General features: G+C 33.4%; 1 pseudogene; it reads right to left on the bottom strand.

Moving 5' to 3' along the window:
* Positions 1-1,186: 1,186 nt before the first annotated feature.
* On the bottom strand, positions 1,187-14,326 carry LOC125814011 (uridine nucleosidase 1-like; annotated as a pseudogene).
* Positions 14,327-21,475: the final 7,149 nt, after the last annotated feature.

Genomic DNA, 21,475 nt, shown 5'->3' with positions numbered 1-21,475 from the left:
AAAAAATGTCGTTCACTGGATGTTTAATGATCCTTCCTTCTTCAAATTCCTGAAAATCATTGAAAAGGGTATACAATAGACTTCACCAACTACCTTATCTCAACCTTTTAGTGTCAACAAGGCAACATTCATGCTAGCTGTTGCCTTGGTGCTTAACAATATGCACATCTCATGGAATGAAATTTTTATTTTTAGCAAGACTGAAAATGTCGGCAGGATGACAAACTACAAAATACAAGCATGCACAAATTTTCACTCAGAATTTGTATATTCTTCCTCGTAAGAAGCAAGACCGAATTCAATTTAATGATGTTTGCTCTATAAAAGAACACTAACTTAGAATAATCTATCATATATGTCTAAACCTACCAATGGTAAAAGACTTATCTTGTCACCTAGGGCTTCTTGTTGTTAGATTCAGTTTAGAATGTTATCAGTTAAACACATCGATTATGGGCTTATACATATGCTAAACAGATAAATAATGAACCAATAAGATATTGGTCACCGCTTATCGATTAGTTGATTATCATTCGTTAATGGCGGCTCGGTTATAGGTTCAACAGTATGGGCAGTAATTCTTTTTCTTCATATGATTGGATATCTAGAAATCATGATCCCGCCTAGAATAAACTACACCAACTCTCTTGAATTAATGGTCCAAGTTGATAGCATAACTACCGTCACATGCTTTTGACATAGAAGTTACTAAATAATTAGTCTAATATCAATCTTAATCATAGACTCTTAATCACCTCACTTCTTGTCAAATAAGGTCATCAAATTTCCATTCATCGACTAACTCCATGGTGTAGTTGTATTGAAAATAAAAAAGAAAAAAAAAAAGGAACCAAACACCCTATTCGAAGTCAGAAATACTTACCTAAGCTGCTAGGTGACATGTCATGTTCCTCCATCCGACACGGCAACCTGGGACCTTCTCGCATTCAATGATACCTTCTTCATTCTCTAGAGGTGTGTTGATGTCCACTCTGTTTTCCACATTTGCATGTGAAGTAGAACTCCATGATCATTTGGAATGGAGAAACGAAAATTTGATCATATAACAAATCACCACCCATAAAAAGAAACAATGAATATTCGACAAAAAAACCAACAATTTATACATCAAACACATAGTAACATACTTTTTTTAAGAGTCTGAGCGCCAATTGATAAGAGATGATCACGAGATAAATGCAAGAAAGTGGTTTAAGAAGCATTGTCGGTCATCCAAAAACAATATAAGAACGCAGATATTACCATAGACACCGTCTGATTTCACGTGCCAATCACAGTAAAATTTGCACATATAAAACACAAACTTAGCGTGTTTTCCTTCGAATTGCTTTAGTTCTTCAAGATCAGCATCTAAAAGCAGGGAAGCATACTCTTATTTTAGAGGTGAACAAAATTATTAAAGGTCCAAAATATAGAAGCATTCAACATATTTAAGCAGTGAACATTCACCTTTCAATTTGACTTGTGTTGTAATGTTGATGCCCTACAACATCAATATTTGCCCCCGACGTAAACACAACATCAGCAGCCTCAGGGTCCCCATATATCTGCTTCGTCAGCAAACTAAGCAAATGAGTAAACGGTAACAAATTGGATAAGTGAATACAACAAAGACTGTTTCTTCAGCTTTGCATACTGAATAAGTGAACATGCAAAAAAAGTTTAGCTTGTAGACGTTGACAACATTATGAAATGATGTATAATACACAAGAATTCGTAAGTATTTCTGCTAACATAATGCCAAAAAGGATCCATATTATACTCAAATTACAAGGATAACTTGTTGTCTACTAAACATTTCTACGCAGTGTATGGTATAATATTAAAGACAGACGTTTTGTACAAACATTACAGGACCAGACAACTACATAAACATGTTTCCACATTGTAAGACATTACAACAACAACAACATGCCAAACATAATCTCACAAATGGGGCTTGGGAAGGTGGTGTGCATGCAAACCTTACCTATACCTTTTTGAGTAGAAAGGTTGTGTCCGATAGACCATTGGCTCAAAAAAGCATATCAACGCAGGTTTGAAAAAGGAATTGTAAAACATTGTAAATATTATAGTATTTATATACCCCATTGGGAAAGAAATCACCCACATTTGCTTCTGCGGCAGGATTAACATTTCCTAAAGCAAAGAAGGAATCACCAAGTACAACCACTCTTTTCACCTTGCTTGCAAAGGTAAAGGTTGTGTCCCTCTTGACAGCCTAACCAACAGATAATGATGAAACTTTTGTTATTGCAAGGGAAAAATTGGAAACTTAAAAATCAAAAATTTTAAGATACGACATACCAAAGCCAAGTTTGTCAATGGTCCTAGTGCAAGTATAGACACTTCACCAGGATATTCAGGAACTTTTTCCACCAAGAATTCAGATGCAGACTTATCGAATTTTTTTTTTTGAATTTGGAGAAGGTAAAAATAAGTTGCCTAATCCATCTGAACCATGAACAAAGTCTACAACACGTGGTTCCCCTCTCTATAGCATGAAACAAGAGTTTGGTGACACAAAAAAAAATCAGTTTATCCTTTCATTTTGCAAATTAAGTTAATAAAGAAGTAATTGATCGAGAACTTGATCCATAAACATCTAGAAGATGGAAATTTTAAACATGATTAAAAGAGAGAAATTTAGATAAATAAAAAACATACCAAAAGTAATGCTTTAGTTCGTGCAGCATCTTTTGTAGTAACGTTGCCAAAGATAGTAGCCAAGCCTATGATCTCAACTTCTGGTCTGAAATGCCATTAGTATTGTCATATTATCATCTATTATCAACGAAAACAAAATTAGCTCCAATGTGACAAATGGGAACCACACCAAACATGAAGCTCATCAGGAAACAGACATAAATACAACTCAGCCAACTGAATACCTATTACAAGAGAGATACATGTCGATCTTTCTTTTTCATTCACCGGCACAATTTATCCCACATATTTGAGACGACAGAAATGAAAGAATTTCTTGATGTTTTTTCAAGCATCACTAAGTATTATACTTTTATATTTTTCTTGGTTGATGAGTCACCGAGTATCATATTTTTAAGAGTGCAATAGTTTCTATTTGAATGAAACCCAACTTCTATGCCAAGGAGTCGTCCTCTTTCACGAAGAAATAGCTTTCCCGGAAAAAGAGATTTCAGAATAGAAAGGGCTAGGGGTGTACAAAATCGAACCGAAAATCGAACCAAACCGCAAATACCCGAAAAAAAACCCGAATAGTGATTTGGTTTGACTTGGTTTGGTTTTGAAAAAAAAACCCGACTATATTTGGGTTGATTTGGTTTTAACTAAAAAAAACCAACCCGAGACCAAACCAACCCGAATTTATATATATAATTTTAAAATTTTATTTTATACATAAAAATATTTACTTTGATAAATTTTTTGAATATTTCTTATACTTTTCCATAGTTTTTATCTTTTAATATATTATTTCAAGTTTGAAACATAGAATTATGAATGGGCCAATAAAGATTATAGTCCACAGATGTTGGTAATTATAATAAAGCTTAAATCAAAATCAAATTAATACTAATGCAAAAAGAAAATCAATTCAACACTAAGAATGACAATAATATTGAATATTTGTTCTTTAGTTTTACATTGGTTTAGACAATTAAAATATATAATCTAATTTTAATTTTCTTTAATATTTAGTCATGTAACTAATACTTATTAAACTTAATTTTAGCATGATTTAGTACTTTTAAATTATGATCATTTTCATTATGACTTGTTAATTTGTAATATTTTTTTATGCGATTTCATTATTATTATTTTTGTTGGATATTTTAGTGTCATTAATCATATCATAATGTGTTATATTTTTAAAAAACATCTTAGATAGTTGTATTTTAGTAGGACTAAAGAAATATTTGAAGTACAAGTAAATTATATGTTTGTATGAATACTTTATCGGAAAAACCCGAAACAACCGAAAAACCCGAGGTTGAAAAACCCGAGTTTTATTGGTTTGGTTTATAAATTTAAAAATCCGACACAAATGGTTTGGTTTGATATTTGAAAAACGCGAACCAACCCGGCCATGTACACCCCTAGAAAGGGCAAACTTCTCGATCTGGGAAACCTCATCAAGTATGCTCTTTTGGGATAAGGAAGAGAACGGAAGGAAATCAGACGTTCAAGGAAACCATCCTGCTTGACCTTAGCATTCGTCTCTTAGGTTAGACTGTAAAGAAAAGAAATCAGAGAGAAATCAAGGAGAGACGAAGAAAGGGAAGGAATGATCAACAAGTGTGTAGAACAAAAGATCTGTTATAAGACAAAAATACCCTCACTTTTGTTTTAAATAACTAAAAACTGAAAAATTTGTCTAACTTTTGCTGCGAAATGTACAATATGATTAAGTTGTGGTCGTCCTAGCTCTTCATGCTTCTATATAGTAGATAGATAGAAATATATATATAGAAGCACTTATTCAAGTTTTTAAGAAGTTTAGAAGAAATTCTCCCCTCGAATTGTTATCGTCACTTTCTTGGTTGCAGGCTTGCAGCAAATGTATTGATAGATAAATGTTTTTGGACAAAACTTAAATTGTTAATTTATGTGATTTATAATATTTTTACCTAATTTTCAAATAGTATTTGTTACTCTCGTCTCAATCTATGTAATACAGATAGAATTTCAAGAGTTAACAAAAAATTTAAATATAATGAAACACCATGAATACTTTTAGTGAGAGTAGAAAGATAGAAACACGTCAATACTATTCTTATAATATTGTCAACATACTACATCAAAATATAAATTGCTTTAATACTAAGCATTTGCCTAAATATCTTTCTCATGACGACAATAAAATGATCAATACTTCCCCTATCCCTAATTACTTGTCCACTTTTGAATTGATAGTATCTATTATGAAAACAATGATTGACATAGTGAGTTATCATTTTACCCATATTAATTATGAAATGGATGAATTAAAAATTTAAGTTTTTCAAAATGCTCTACCTTTTTTAAAATTAATTAATTGATCATAGGTATTTTTTTTAATTAATATAGCTCCCACCTCATCATCCCTCACTCCTGCCTCCAACAATATTTGCTAAGATTATATATAAATAGTTTTAATAATATTTTTGATTACGTAACGAACACAGAAAAGTAAGAAAATCACTTATTTTTCTTCAAACACATTTTCCTTAATATCGTACCCTAAGATTGAAAATTAAGAAAAATGTTAATAGCTCAATTGATTGGCTACCTGTCTCCCACTTTGTTGGTGAGATTTCGATTATTCATCTTCTAATTGTTGTTTGTCTTGTATTCCCAAGATACTTAGAACAAAACTTTGAAGAACTTGATAAGACACAATAAAGTTTAAGAACATTTCACAACTAGAAAATTAAAACTAGTAGAGAAACTAGAATCAGAAACAAATTAGATAAAATATACGATTTTTTTTTTTTAAAGAAGAATTGTTGTCAATCTGTGTTTAAAGAATCTTACTGATTCCAACAAACTTTACAGAAACACGAAGTTACCAAAGTTTAATGAACCAGTGAAGAACAAAAGAACATAAATTAATTCACAAATCTAAAATCTGTAACACATACCAGAATCTGGAAAAACAGAAAGAAGATCAAGCCCACTGAATGCACAGTGTCCCCTTAAGGAAATTATTCCCCTCTAGTATCCGAGGTTTGATTTGGAATATGTCCTCCCAGGATAGAATGATCTCAATCACCAGTGTATTGATACCCAAAACGCTGGTGTCAGCGAGCCACTCAACGGCAGTAAAGTACACTTAGAATACTAGATTTAGTAGTAGAAGAAGTCTAGAAAAATTCTATTTTTAAAATGAGAGGAAATTCCTCAATTTATAGAAAACAAAGGGTAGTGTGAAAAGGTTCTTATTGTGCCTTACCAGAAAGGTCACAAACATTTGGAAAAGTCACAATCTTTCGGAAAGGTCACCACCTTTCATAAAAGTCACAACTTTTCATAAAAGTCGTAACTTTTCATAAAAGTAACAACTCTTCATAAAAGTTGCAACTTTTCATCAAAGTCACAACTCTTCATAAAAGTCGCAACTCTTCATTTTCCATTCACACCTTTTAAAACCCAACAATCCCCCGCATGAATGGGGAATGACTCCAAGACAAAGAAATTGACAAATATGTGTACTTTACAAGCAAGAATTAATTGCATCTGGATAAGTAGGTTTCCCCTTGGACTTTCCGTAGTGAACATATGTCGGATATACTCGGTCAATCGGTAGATGCGATATCTTTGAACCGTCGAGCTTTGGTGTATACCTAGACAACCATATGTCACACAATTAACCCTTTACCGTTTATGGTTCTTACGTTGTGTTCGTTTTAGCCATGAACACCTCCTGGTTTCATGAGTGTATAGAGAGATAGGCTTTTGACATAAAATTCTTTTTGAAGCGGCTTACACTTCACACTCACATAGGTGATTTCTAACCGTGTTATCTCGTAGATACACTATTTGGTCAAATCTGCCAAACTTAGCAAATCATTAAAAACATTAAGCTTTATTAACTCTATAACAAGCCTTAATGATGTATCCTTGTTCCTGAGCATTGTCTTCATCATGAGAATGGATTGAGTTGGTTGACAATGCCGAAACGTCAGTCACAACTTTGTTTTTCTTCTTGAATCTAGCTCTTGGGATCTCCAGTCTGCTAGATAGAGTTACCGCCATGATGACTTGTCCTAAGCCGTAAATCCATTCCCTTAGATGATCTTTCAACCTTCTCTCTAGTTAGGCCTTTTTGTAAGTGGATCCGATACATTATCCTTTGACTTTACATAGTCAATTATGATAATTCCACTAGAGAGTAGTTTTCTAACGGTATCATGTCTATGTCTTATATGACGAGACATTCCGTTATACATCATGCTCCATGCCTTACCTATTGCATCTTGACTATCAAAGTGTATGCATACTGATGCCAAAGGTTTGGGCCAAAAAGAATATCTATCAAGAAATTCCGGAGTCTTTCAACTTGTTCACCGACCTTATCTAGAGCACCTAGCTCAGAGATCATTGTAGAGCTAGCAATACATGTCTTTTTGGAAAATTTCCAAGAGACTGCTCCTCCACCAAGAGTAAATACATATCCACTCGTGGATTTTACTCTATTTGATCCGGTGATCCAATTTACATCACTATATCCTTTCAATACTGTAGGATATTTGTATAATGCAAGACATAGTTTTGAGTATGTTTTAAATACTCCAAAACTCTTTTCATTTTCATCCAATGAGTTTAATTGGGATTATTTGTGAACCGACTCAGTTTATTAATAGCACAGGCTATATCTGATCGCGTACACTTTTTGATATACATCATACTTCCCAATACTCTAGTATAATCCAATTGTGAATCACTTTCACCTTCATTCTTTTGAAGTGTAAAGCTCACATTATTGGAGTCTTGACAATATTAAAATCCAAATATTTGAACTAATCAAGTACTTTTTCAATGTAATGAGACCGTGACAATGCTAAACATCTTGGAGTTCTAAGGATTCTTATACCTAAGATCACATCAATAACTCCACGATCTTTCATATCAAAGTTGCTTTCTAGCATATGTTTAGTAGCATTTATGTCATTAGTGTCTCTACTGATGATCAACATATCACCAATATACAAACAAACAATGACCTTGTGATTTTAATGTAAACACATTTATCACTTCCATCATTCTTACATCCATTTACCAACATAGTTTGGTCAAATTTCTTATGTCATTATTTGGGTGCTTGTTTTAGTCCATAAAGTGACTTAACAAGTTCGCACACTTTCTTTTCTTTACCAGGAACGACAAAACCCTCAGGCTATTCCATGTAAATTTCTTCCTCCAATTCTCCATTTAAGAAAGTTGTTTTCACATTCATATGATAAATTTGGAGGTCATATACCACAACTAATAATATTAGCATCCGAATGGATGTAATTCTTGTTACTGACGAGTATATATCGACAAGCTCAAGACCTTGTTTTTGTGTAAAGCCATTGACACAAAGTCTTGCTTTATATTTGTCAACAGTTCCATCGACTTTCATTTTCCTTCTGAAGATTCACTTTGAACCCCAAGGTTTATTTTCTAGAAGAAGATCAATTAACTTCAAATATGATTGCTCAAGATTTCATCAATCTCACTATTGACACCATCTTTCCAAAAGGATGAGTCTACAGAAGACACAAGAAATGTTACAAAATCATATTCGAAGGAAGTAAATGTCCTTTGACATTTACTACGCCTCTGAATCTCTTTATTAAGTACATTCTCCTTTTTCCTTTCCAAGGTCTTTTAGACCCTTCACTAGACTACTCAAGTCTAATTTTACAGTCCACAGTCATAGGTCCTATTATAATCCTTTTAGAAATAGGAACTTGGACTTTGGCTAGACACCCCCACACTTTGAAATATTTCAAGTTGGATTTTCTTCCTTTCCATTTCTCATATGGAATAGATTGTGTCCTGAACAAACAAAATTGCTTTCTTTCTGAAAAGACAAAACTTTTTGTCATTTCCTTTTACAGTAAGGATAGTTCCTCCACACAAGTTTTGTGGTAAACCCGAACTTACAAATAATGCATCCAACATTTCTTTCAACGTTCGGTTTTTCATTAGATTGAGGTGAATAGGGCAACAGTTTGATGGATAATTCCATTTTCCAAACATATTTCTGCACAAGCAGATTTATACTCTCCATTCTTATCACTTCTTATGTATTTCCCAACTGATTTTCAACTTTGATATTGTATTGTCTAAACATTTCTATTGCTTCATCCTTACCATTCAGCAAATAGACATAGTCATTTTAATGCAATTGTCAATGAAAGTTATGAGATACTTTTTTTCACCACGAGATGGTGTTGCCTTCATATCACAAATGTCAGTGTAAATCAACTCTAAGGGATTAGAATTCCTTTCAACAGATTTATAAGAATGCTCAGCATACTTAGACTCCACACAAACATGACATTTTTATTTATTGCACTCAAAGTTCGACAAAACTTCTAAGTTGATCAGTTTTCCTTACAAGGTTTTGTAATTGACATGCCCCAAGTGTTCATGTCACAAACTTTGACTCAAGCAAGTAAGAACAAATAAAAATATTGAGTTTGAAAAGTTCTTCGCGAGGTAGCTTTTTTCTCACTAATATTTTGTTCCTATTTCTTACAATTTTGTGTGATACAAACATTGTTTAAAGTCATCACCTTGTCAAATGTCCTTTTCAGAAGGAATTTTCCATAACTTTCAATTGGATTGTTATAGAACTACCTATGAACAAAGTTTCATCGGGTCCAATAAAGGCAATATAGTCCAAATGTTTCTTTTACAGAACATAACAAATGACTATTCACCAATATTCATGTCTATGCAAATATTTTTATCATAATAGACATATCTTTTCATGAAAAATCACAACATTTTAAGTGACACTTTTTCATAAAAGAACACAATTATTTTGAACAAGTATATATAGAATTTGGTAGTTTCATACTAGTCACATCGTATACTAGTAATAGAGAAACTCAACAACCACAATACAAAATATACTTCAAGAATTTTGTGGGTCTAACATAATACAATAGTATCATTGAATTTCATATCTTTTGCTCCAAAATTAAATTAGACACCAAGTCTAATTTTATCTTTATCATAAGCAAAGAACCCCCATTTTAAATGTGATCTCAAAAATATTTTTCAAGTATTTGAAAATAGTTTTTCCACATATTTTTTCAAACCATCAAAATGTCATTGGCACTATGAAACCTCTTTTGGAAATATTATTCTACAAAAGAATTATATTGCTTCAATTATCTTTGACAATATTTACATAGTGTCAAAGTTCATTCATAAAGGCGCAAAATCACAAACTCTAAGTCACTGGTATATTTCCATCTATCACAAATAGGCATACCACTTAGTATTTAGAATACTAACAATAAAGACAAAAAAAAATTTGTACAATTTGTTTCTATATAACAGTGAGTTTATAGAAAGTCAAAAGTACAACATTGACTTATTATGTGAATTTTTCATAATTTTTCAAACCAATTGCATAGTCTGATTTATCCAGAGTAATAAACTACAAAAGTATTTAGCCTACAAAAATCAGACATAATCAAAATTTCACATGGAGTACAAAACTACAAAAGTTTTTTTTTTTTTTTTTTTAGTCTCTAAACATAATTAAACATATTCTTTATCACATAGAAATGTTTTTTCTTTTCAAATAGTCTTCCAACTATAACATTTTGACATACTATTTTATCAAACAAAAATGTGCATCTCTCATTTTGCAAACTAAAGAATTTTAAAGGCAATACTATTTGCCAAGAAAAATTCATTCCACAACAAATGTTTGCAGATCTTTTTCCAAAGATACACATGATAAAAAATTAAAATTGTTAACTCTTAGAAACTATTTTCCTCCTTAGATAAATAATAAGAAGGTTACCTAGTGTCAAATTATGGAGAAGTAATGCCTTAAACTTCTACTTCCATGATCTTTTTCTCTCAATCAGTAGAATACCAGAAATACCAACAGTATAATAATTTCCTTAAGATTGTTGTTCGTCTTGTATTCCCAATATACTTAGAACAAAACTTTGAAGAACTTGATAAGACACAATAAAGTTTAAGAACATTTCACAACTAGAAAATTAAAACTAGTAGAGAAACTAGAATCAGAAACAAATTAGATAAAATATACGATATTTTTTTTTTTTTAAAGAAGAATTGTTGTCAATCTGTGTTTAAAGAATCTTACTGATTCCAACAAACTTTACAGAAACACGAAGTTACCAAAGTTTAATGAACCAGTGAAGAACAAAAGAACATAAATTAATTCACAAATCTAAAATCTGTAACACATACCAGAATCTGGAAAAACAGAAAGAAGATCAAGCCCACTGAATGCACAGTGTCCCCTTAAGGAAATTATTCCCCTCTAGTATCCGAGGTTTGATTTGGAATATGTCCTCCCAGGATAGAATGATCTCAATCACCAGTGTATTGATACCCAAAACGCTGGTGTCAGCGAGCCACTCAACGACAGTAAAGTACACTTAGAATACTAGATTTAGTAGTAGAAGAAGTCTAGAAAAATTCTATTTTTAAAATGAGAGGAAATTCCTCAATTTATAGAAAACAAAGGGTAGTGTGAAAAGGTTCTTATTGTGCCTTACCAGAAGGTCACAAACCTTTGGAAAAGTCACAATCTTTCGGAAAGGTCACCACCTTTCATAAAAGTCACAACTTTTCATAAAAGTCGTAACTTTTCATAAAAGTAACAACTCTTCATAAAAGTTGCAACTTTTCATCAAAGTCACAACTCTTCATAAAAGTCGCAACTCTTCATTTTCCATTCACACCTTTTAAAACCCAACACTAATCCCTTTCCTTGCCTCCAAATTTTGAAAAACAAATTTATGGAAATTGTTTTAAAAATATATAAGCAGAATCCAGGTGGGTTTTGGTATGAAAGAAAATATTTTTCATTTTTCTCATATTTGGTTGACTTAATCGTTTTGTAAACATTTTTTCAATATATTTATTTTGTTCAAATTTAAGTGAAATGACGTCTCTTCTTAAATAAGAAAAATATCTTTCAAAATTCTTTTTCAACCTATCTCAACCATGACATGAGTCCTGTCTCCTAATCCACACCTATGTCCTGCTTCCGACCCCAATATTGATCCAACACTTGACTTCCATCCTACTCGGGCCCAGATGATGCTAAAGTTGAGAGTCGAGAGTCGAGACCTGAGTCGAAATTGGGGTCGGGGTACTAGGTGGGATATGGAGTCGGATCATAGATTGGCGTTCAATCTCGGGTTGAGGTCGGATCCTTAGTCCTGAGTCAAGGACTTATCCCAAGTCGGGGCCATCGGGGCCTGTGTTGGGGTTGGAATTTGGATCTCGAATCGAAGTTAGGAGTCGAGAATTGAGTTAGGATCGAATCTAATGTCATCTTATTTTTCCAAATTATACCAAAATGCTTTTTCGATAAAAATTTTTTTTACTAATAATTTAATTTCTATTTTTCCTTTTATGTGTAGAAATTTCAACTAATTCATTCTACAACTTTTAGATTATTTTTTTCCTTTGCCTTATCTACAACATCTATATTTTTTTTTTCAATTTGCCTTATTCTAAAACATCTTGACCACTCTAGAGTCCTCAAAGGATAAAATAAAAACCCAAAATAAAGTTTGTGAATGGTGATGATAATTTAACACTAGTGATGACCAGTTGACAGTAGCAATAATGATTGTCTAGTGATAGAGATGGAGGTCCGGATTTTGTCTTAACCTGTAAAAGTAAAACCTGCCCCGCCCCGTTAGCCCCACCCACATCATAACATATTAACCTGCATAAATTAGCCCCACCCACTACTGCCCTGTTTTTTTTTTTTTTTAAAAAAATAAATTTAAAAAGTAGTTTTTTAAAAAATAATATTTTTATCAGAAAATGGGGCATTTTACATTTTTTGTAACGATCCATTTCATCGTTATGGCAGTTCTCAGAATTAATGTATTGACATAATATATAAATGCGTCTGTTAACTTGGTCTTATTTCATATTTATGTCCTTCAACTTTGGGTTTCTACAAGAAGACGCTTAAATTTCTATAAAGTTGAACAAGTAGACACATGAGTCCTACATGACATAATACACGTAGGACACTATGTAGGATGTAAATAGATGTTACGTAGGATAATATGTGTGTCTAATTGTTCAACTTTATACAAATTTATGAGTCTATGCACACTCAAAATTAAAGGACATAAATATGAGTAGAATTTGCCTGAGACTTGGTAAAGATTCAAGCAAGACCAATTGACCATTTTTTGTTGGAAATCAGGTGTTGTGGGGGTAGGGATCTGAATCGTCTGCCGTCAGTGGTATAGTGTTTGAAGATTGAATTTTTTTATTATATTAGTTGAGAGAATTAGTGATCCATAGAAATTTTCGAAATGAGAAACGGATTAGTAGAACTTCGGTTATGACAATTTTGAGGATGCGACATTCTTATGTTACGTTGTACGAAATTTCTGAGTGTGTTGTGAAATGAGGGAGTAGAAGGGTTTCATCATGGCGGCCTCTGTTACTCCAAAAATACACACAAGTGTACGTGGTCGCACAAATAGTATAGATTATTGAAGAAACGAGTTATCGTTTCCAAGGGACTTATGATCCACTTATATTCACTCAATTCTACAACTAAAAGTAACCAAGTAACCTTTTTAAGAGTTGTTGATTTAGTTAAGAATCTACTAATAATTATGCACTAAATGAAAGTAACTAATTGTGAACAACTTTGATATAATATGGTTCAAGCAAGTTTAAAAACAATTCCAGGGCTGCAGCATACATTGAATATCATGCATCATATCATCGGCTTAGAATTCACTTCAGTTGTCAAATTACTGGTTTATAGGGTTGATAGTATGGTCCGGGTGGTTCGCCTCTCGCCGCCTACCCCAGTTAGCCATCTAACTACATCGTTGAGCGGAGAATAAATAAATTAACTGGCGAGCATGTATATTTCATCTTATTTCGTAACCAAGCAAGGTGTTCGTCTGGGCGTCACTCCTGAACACTAATCACCTCAATTTAATGGGTGGACCGAGCTCTCTATATCTCCTGGTCTATCTAATCCCTCCTCGTTCGATTTTAAGATTAGACACTAGATTTATTTTATGGTGCGCAAGCATAAAATAGTAAAATAAGAATATAGAAGTAATTTGGATTGACAACCGAAAATCAATTCATAAAGCCTCAAACATTCAGCACATAATTCATAGCTACAGCCTCAGAACTAGGGAGTTTAGCTACTCATGCTATTAGAAAACAAGAAAATACTATAGTTCATGCAATTTCTGGAAAATAGAAGAGTTAAAGGATTAAAACCTATTACAAACTTGAATTCTTGCCCTTGCCCACTAAATCAAAAGTCGAACCCTTATTATGGAACCCTAAGGATCTATTTATACTAGAAGGAAAAGTTGGGAACCAATCCTACTCAAATTAGGAATCCTATTTAATGTTAAAAACTTGGAAAAGTCGGAGAACAGGTGGCATGTCGCTCTCCTTATAGCGCCTCAAGGTTTCTTCACTCGTTTAGCTCCTGGTGCGTCGCGCCTCTCAGTACGTCATAACAGGTTCTATGAAGTACCACCAGTGGCGCGCCGCACCAACCAGTGCGCCAACCACCGGTGGTTTTTGCCTTAGCCATTTTCTTGCATCTCCTTGCTCCTTCTTCCATCAAGATTTCCTGAAACAACTAATCACATGTGTAAGTATGCAATCATCACAAGTTAAACTAAAATTCAAGCTAATAACTCAAGATCGTCATCAAACATCATCACTTCGTGGGCCAATTTCAACTACTTAGGTATATAAATATGCCTAATATCAGCCTCAACCAAAGCAAAGACCATCACAGGGACCATCTGTCCGTCGTAGCGGCCTCAGCCAAGCTGATGGCCATTACAGTGACTGATTTTCCGCCATAGCGGAGCCACTGTAGTGGGATGGGACTGTCATAGCAGCCTCCGACAACTTTTTTATGTCCAAGTCACATTTTAAACATTGTTTTCTCCTTAGCATCTAAATACTCCTTCTTAGGCTTGAGAGAGGCAATTTTCTACCTGTTAGGGCTCTTTTTTATCGTCAAGGTAAGTATTCTTCATAAAATACAATCCACCTTTACTATCGTTCTGAACTTATTGATAACATACTTTCCTATGATTGAGTGTATCCGATCTCCCTAGAAACAAATAAGTTATATATAACATTAACATAGTTTAAATTAAGGCATAATACATAAATATGCCCTTTAACTTGACCTTTGCTCATATTTATGTCCTTCAACTTTGAATATGCACAAGTAGACACTTAAACTTGTATAAAGTTGAACAAATAGACACACACATCCTATGTGACATCTTACATGACAATTTGTGTCCTATGTGTATTATGTCACGAAGGACTCATGTGTCTACTTAATACAAGTTTAAGTGTCTACTGGTGCACACTCAAAGTTGGAGGACATAAATGTGAAATCAGGTCAAGTTAAATGACACATATATGTATTATGCCCTTTTTAACTACTATGAGATAAATTGCACTACTTAAGAAGAAGACATAATACATAAACATGTCCTTTAACTAATTGGCCACAACTGACATCTATGCCCTTTAACTTTGGGTGTGCACAAGTAGACAGTTAAACTTGTATAAAATTGAATAAATAGACATATTTTCCTACATAACATCCTACATGAAAATTTTGTGTCCTATGTGGCATCCTGCATGGCAATTTTGTATCATATGTGGCGTCCTAGGTGTATTATGTCACGTAGGACACGTGTGTTTACTTGTTCAATTTTGTACAAGTTTAAGGACACTTGAGCACATCAAAAGTTGAATGATATATATAGATACCGACTGACGTCAAATTAAAAAACATATTTAAGTATTAAACCAACTTGGAAAGGATCAAAAGGTAATATTAAAACAATTTATCCTTTGATTTATATCCTTAAATATCTTACTTTTATATTGGACTAGAAAGATAATTAAAAAAAAGACATTTTTTTAAATCCACTAAAAATGAAAATAAACAAACCAATTGAAAGAAAAGAACTATATATATATATATATATATATATATATATATATATATATATATATATATATATATTATTATTATTATTATTATTATTATTATGGCATAATATATAAATATTCATTTTAACTTGGTTTCAGTTGACATCTATGTCCTTCAACTTTGAGTGTACACAAATAAATTCTTAAACTTGTATAAAATTAAACAAGTAGAATATCCATCCTATGTGGCATAATACACGTAGGACTCCATGTAGGACACAAATTGTCATTTAAAAGCCACGTAGGACACAAGTCTCTATTTTTCAATTTTATACAAGCTAAGGTTCTACTTGAACACTCCCAAAGTTAGAGGACCTATATTCTAGCCGAAACAAAGTTAAATGACATATTTAGGTAATATACCTATAAATATTCTAAAACCCTAAACCTGCATAATACATAAATATGTATTTTAACTTGACTTCAATTGGTATTTATGCCCTCAAACTTTGGGTATACATAAGTAGACACTTAAAACTTGTATAAGTTGAACAAGTAGACACACATGTTCTATGTGACATCATACACGTAGGACACAAAATTATCATGTAGCATGACACAAATGACGATGTGTCTATTTGTTTAATTTTTTATACAAGTTTAACTGTCTACTTGTGGATACCCAGAGTTGGAACACATAAATGTCAGTTAATGTCAAGTTAAAGGGCGTTGTGATTTATGCAATTTTGATGATTGACAAAGAAAGATGAAACACGTTGGTCAACATGGTCCAAAGGTACACTGTCACGAGTAATTGAATTCAGGAAAGCTTTTAAAATAAATAAAGACGGGTGCAGAAATCAAGAAATGAATAATGTTAATTTCGTGATAAAACACAAGAAATCAAACAAGTGATGAATTGGCGAAAAAGAATCAATGAGTTTGATTTGAAGAAGGAGTCTAAGGAGGTAATAAATTTTAATTGAATAAGGAGTCTTACTTGAAGTAGAACTCTTCAAGTTACATCGAATTGAAGAGTTGGATTTGATTACAATACAAAATAATTAATGAATCTTATTTGAAGAAGGAGTCTAAAGAAGCAAGAAGTTTGAAATACAAAATGAGTCTTACTTGAAGTAGAACTCTAAGTCAAGAGAATCAAGTCAATGAGGAGTTTAAAGTGAGCAATAACTTGTTGAAGGATAAAATAGTAACATCACTAAGCTAGTTAGTTAGTCATCTTAGTTGTTAAGTTAGTTACAACTTCTAATCAAGAAGTTAGTTACACTAAGATTCCCTATTAGCTTTCATTATATATACTTCTATACCCAAATCAGAAATAAAACACTTGAATGATAATCAATGAGAATTCTCTCTTTCTGATTCTTCTTCTTCTTCTCTTTATTTCACTAACAAGTTCATGATATCAGAGCAAAAGATCTTACTCTGTTGAAAGCTGATTTCAATTACAAGTCAGTGCTTATTGCTTCCGCTAATCAAGTGTTGGTTCATTCAAGTGTAGAAGTAAAAAAATTAAGCAAATCTCTGGGAAAATGGCTGGACACGGTAGAGTTCAAGATGAGCCAATAACAAATGTAAATCGAGTTGTTCCCACACAAGAAATTGATTACAATCACCCACTGTTCCTATCTCCATCAGATGTTAGTGGAAATCAAATCATTTTCTTCCGGCTGACAGGTATGGAGAATTATGCAATCTGGTTTCGATCTATGTGTACTGCTCTGTTGGGTAGAAATAAACTGGGAATGGTAGATGGTTCATGTAATAAAGAAATGTACAGTGAAAATCTGTGGAATCACTGGGAACGAGTTGATGCCATTGTGCAATCTTGGTTAATGAACTCTGTTTCTAAGAGTTTACTTGGGGGCATAATATATGATTCCACTGCAAGAGCAGTGTGGCGAGATCTACAAGAAAGGTTCACCAAGATAGATGGTTCAAGAACTTTTAATTTGCATAAGGAGATAACCACACTAACTCAAGGCACTAATTATGTATCTGTCTATTTCTCCAAACTCAAGACACTTTGGGAAAAATTTGAGGCCTTGGTACCACCACCAAGCTGTGACTGTAAGAAGTCGAAGGATTTCATAATACACATGCAAAAGTTAAAACTGTTTCAGTTCTTGATGGGGCTAAATGACTCTTATAATCAAGCAAGAAGTCAAATATTGCTCATGAGTCCATTACCCTCAATCAATCAGGCTTATGCCATGGTAGTGGGTGATGAAAGCCAGAGGTCTGTGTCAGCTACAGCTGGAGTGTTTGGTCCAAACCCAATGACACACTCGAGCAACTATGAAGTTACTATGTACAGCAGGACAGGTAGAGGTCAAAGATTCACAAGGAACTCTCATCTATATTGTGAGGTGTGTAAAATAAGAGGACACAACAAGGAAAATTGTTGGAAAATAGTGGGATATCCACCAGAGTTCAAGTACAAGAAGAGGTGGGAGTACAACTTACAATGTGATTGCAAAAGAGAGCCTAAAAAATGAGGTAACACATGCTGAAGGTACACATAAGTCACAACCAGGGTTCATATATGGTACCAATACAAATGTGCATAGTCAGGGTCAAAGTACAGGTAGCATGGATCAAATTCAGTCCAAGCTAAGTCATGTGGATGCTAGTTATTTCACACAAGAGCAATATAATCACATAGTGCAGTTGCTAACTCAACACAGTCCTCAAGTCATAAATGATCATGTATCTAACACAACTGCAAATACTGTAGGTATGGCTGACTCCATGCCTATGACAGTATCTCATAATCCTACTTGGATTGTGGATACATGAGCAATCAATCATATGACTTCAAACTTAGCGTTGCTAAGTAAATTGCCAATTAATAAAATAGACAATCATAGAACTGTACAACTACCTAATGAGGATGAAACACATGTTACAAATACTGGGTTAAGTGTTATATCTGATAAAAGTATTGTTTCTAATGTGTTGTATATACCACATTTTAAGTTTAATTTGCTTTTAGTTTCAAAACTAACAAGAGAGCTACAATGTTTTACTTCCTTATTTCCTGACTTTTTTGTCTTGCTGGATCTCTTTACTGGGAAGGTGAAGGAGATTGGTAAAGAGGAGAATGGGTTATATTGGCTACTGAGTAAAGATGCAAGAAGACCTATCAACTTAGTAGCTCAAGAGTCTAATGGTGTATCAAATATCAAAGTAGATATGAGTCTTTCAAACAAAATACTAGGACACACATCTACTTCAATATTACACAAATTGTTTGCTACTGATCTTTCTACTATTAGAAGTCAAATAGGAGATTGTGTAGTTTATCCCTCTGCTAAGCAGTGTAGATTACCATTTCAAACTAGTAGTATAAAAAGTAATAGTTGGTTTGAATTGATTCATGTAGACCTTTGCACTACAAGAAAATGGTGAATTACATGGGGATTAATATGAAAATTTATAGGAAAATAAGTTTCCTGCGAATTTTCATACTAATCCCTAGAAAAATCCCCATGTAATTAAAAAAAATTCTGTAGTGTTGGGGTCCTTACAAAACTAATACATATGATGGACACAAATATTTCTTAACAATTGTAGATGATTACTCAAGATATACATGGTTGTTTCTTTTAAGACAGAAGTCTGATGTTTGTGTTTCACTCTAATACTTTATGAATTATATTAGAAATCAGTTTGATAAAACAGTAAAGATAGTTAGAATTGATAATGGCACTGAGTTCATTAACTCAATTTGTGATCATTTGTTTAAACAACTAGGAATTATTCATCAAACTACATGTGTGTACACACCCCAACAAAATGGAGTGGTTGAGAGGAAATATAGACATATCTTGGAAGTAACTAGGGCCATCAGGTTGCATGCTAATATACCTATAAAATTTTGGGGACATTGTGTCCTGGCTGCAGCATATTTGATAAACAGGCTACCTAGTTCAGTGTTAAAAGGGTAAAACACCTTTTAGCAAACTCTATGACAAAGAACCTTCATTTTCTCATCTAAAAGTACTAGGGTATTTATGCTTTGCTAGAGTGCCAAATCAGCATGATAATCTTGGATCAAGATCTAGAATTTCTGTACATATGGGATATTCAGAGGTACAAAAAGGCTATATTTTATATGATTTAATTGATAAAGTATTTTTTGTTAACAGGGATGTAATATTCAATGAAACAATGTTTCCATTTTTCAAAGAAAAGACATCTTGTGTTCAAAGATACTCATTCCACTTTAGATCATTCAGTTCAATGGTCCAACATTCCTATTTACCAGTCTGAACAATGTACAGGTGTTGAAGGAAGGTCAAGGACAACAAATGATGAAACTAGAGAGGAGGATCAACATAATGGTGAGCTAAGGGTTGGGTTGAATAAAGAACCATTGCATGAGCTAAGGGCTGAGTTGAATGAAGAGCCATTGCAGGTATCTGTACAACCATTTACTGATAACAATCAACAAAATAGAAAATCTGCAAGAAGCAGTAAACCACTTATTTGGATGAAATATTTTGTATCTCTCAACATTCATAAGGGTTCAGGCTGTGGTATTCAAAACTACGTGAGTTATGATAAGATATCAGACAAGTATAATGCATACATAACTGCATTTTCAAACAATGTAGAACCAAAGTCTTATGCAGAAGCTGCCACAGATCCAAGATGGATAGAAGCTATGAAGTCTGAAATTGAAGCATTGCAAATCAATCATACTTAGGACATAGTGACTCTTCTTGAAGGAAAAACTCCAATAGGGTGCAAGTGGATATTCAAAGTAAAATATAAATCCACATGAGAGGTAGAAAGGTTTAATGCCAGGCTGGTGGCTAAAGGCTACAACCAACAAGAAGGAATTGACTATCAGGAGACATTTTCTCATGTAGTAAAGATGAAGACTGTTAGGTCTGTGTTGGCATTAGCTGCACAAAATCAGTGGCATGTACATCAAATTAATTGGATGTATTTAATGCATTCTTGCAAGGGGACTTGTTTGATGAAATATATATGGAAATGCCACAAGGATTCACAAGCCAGGGGGAGAAGCAAGTATGCAGACTTGTGAAGTCAATATATGGGTTGAAACAAGCCCCTAGGCAGTGGAATACTAAATTGTCCGAGGCACTATTGCAGCTAAAGTTTAGACAAAGTGATTATGATCCGTCTATGTTCATCAATAAAGACGAATCTGGAATAGTGATTATTTTTGTATATGTGGATGGTATGCTAGTTACAGGAGACAGTCTAAAAGTTGTGGAAGAAACAAAAGGAAAGTTGAAATAGGCTTTCAAAATGAAAAACCTTGGAGAACTGAGGTACTTCTTAGGCATTGAGTTTGCCAGGTCTGACCAAGGTATACTTATGCATCAGAGGAAGTACACATTGGAACTTATATCAGAGGCAGGACTGAGCAGTTCCAAACCAGCTTCAACCCATTGGACATAAATGTCAAGTTAATAACCAAGCAGTTTTATGATTATATTAGATCAGGAAGCTCAGAAAATTCCAACACAAATGATCTACTAGTAGATCAAGGAGCATACCAAAGACTAATAGGGAAATTGTTGTATCTAACTGTGACAAAACCTGATATAGCATTTGGGGTCAATACTTTAAGTTAGTTTCAACAACCAAAAAAATCCCACATGGATGTTGCTCTAAGGATTGTGAGGTATGTGAAGAACCAACATGGTCTAAGCATTCTAATGTCCAACAACAAGAACACTATATTGTAATATGCTACATAGTCAAGTGGTGAATCCTTGATAGCTTGGAAGTCTAAGAAACAAAC

Source organism: Solanum verrucosum, unplaced genomic scaffold, assembly GCF_900185275.1.
Source record: "Solanum verrucosum unplaced genomic scaffold, falcon-dt-bn FXZP01000085.1, whole genome shotgun sequence".
Taxonomy (NCBI): Eukaryota; Viridiplantae; Streptophyta; class Magnoliopsida; order Solanales; family Solanaceae; genus Solanum; species Solanum verrucosum.
This window is presented reverse-complemented; position numbering and strand designations above follow the sequence as displayed.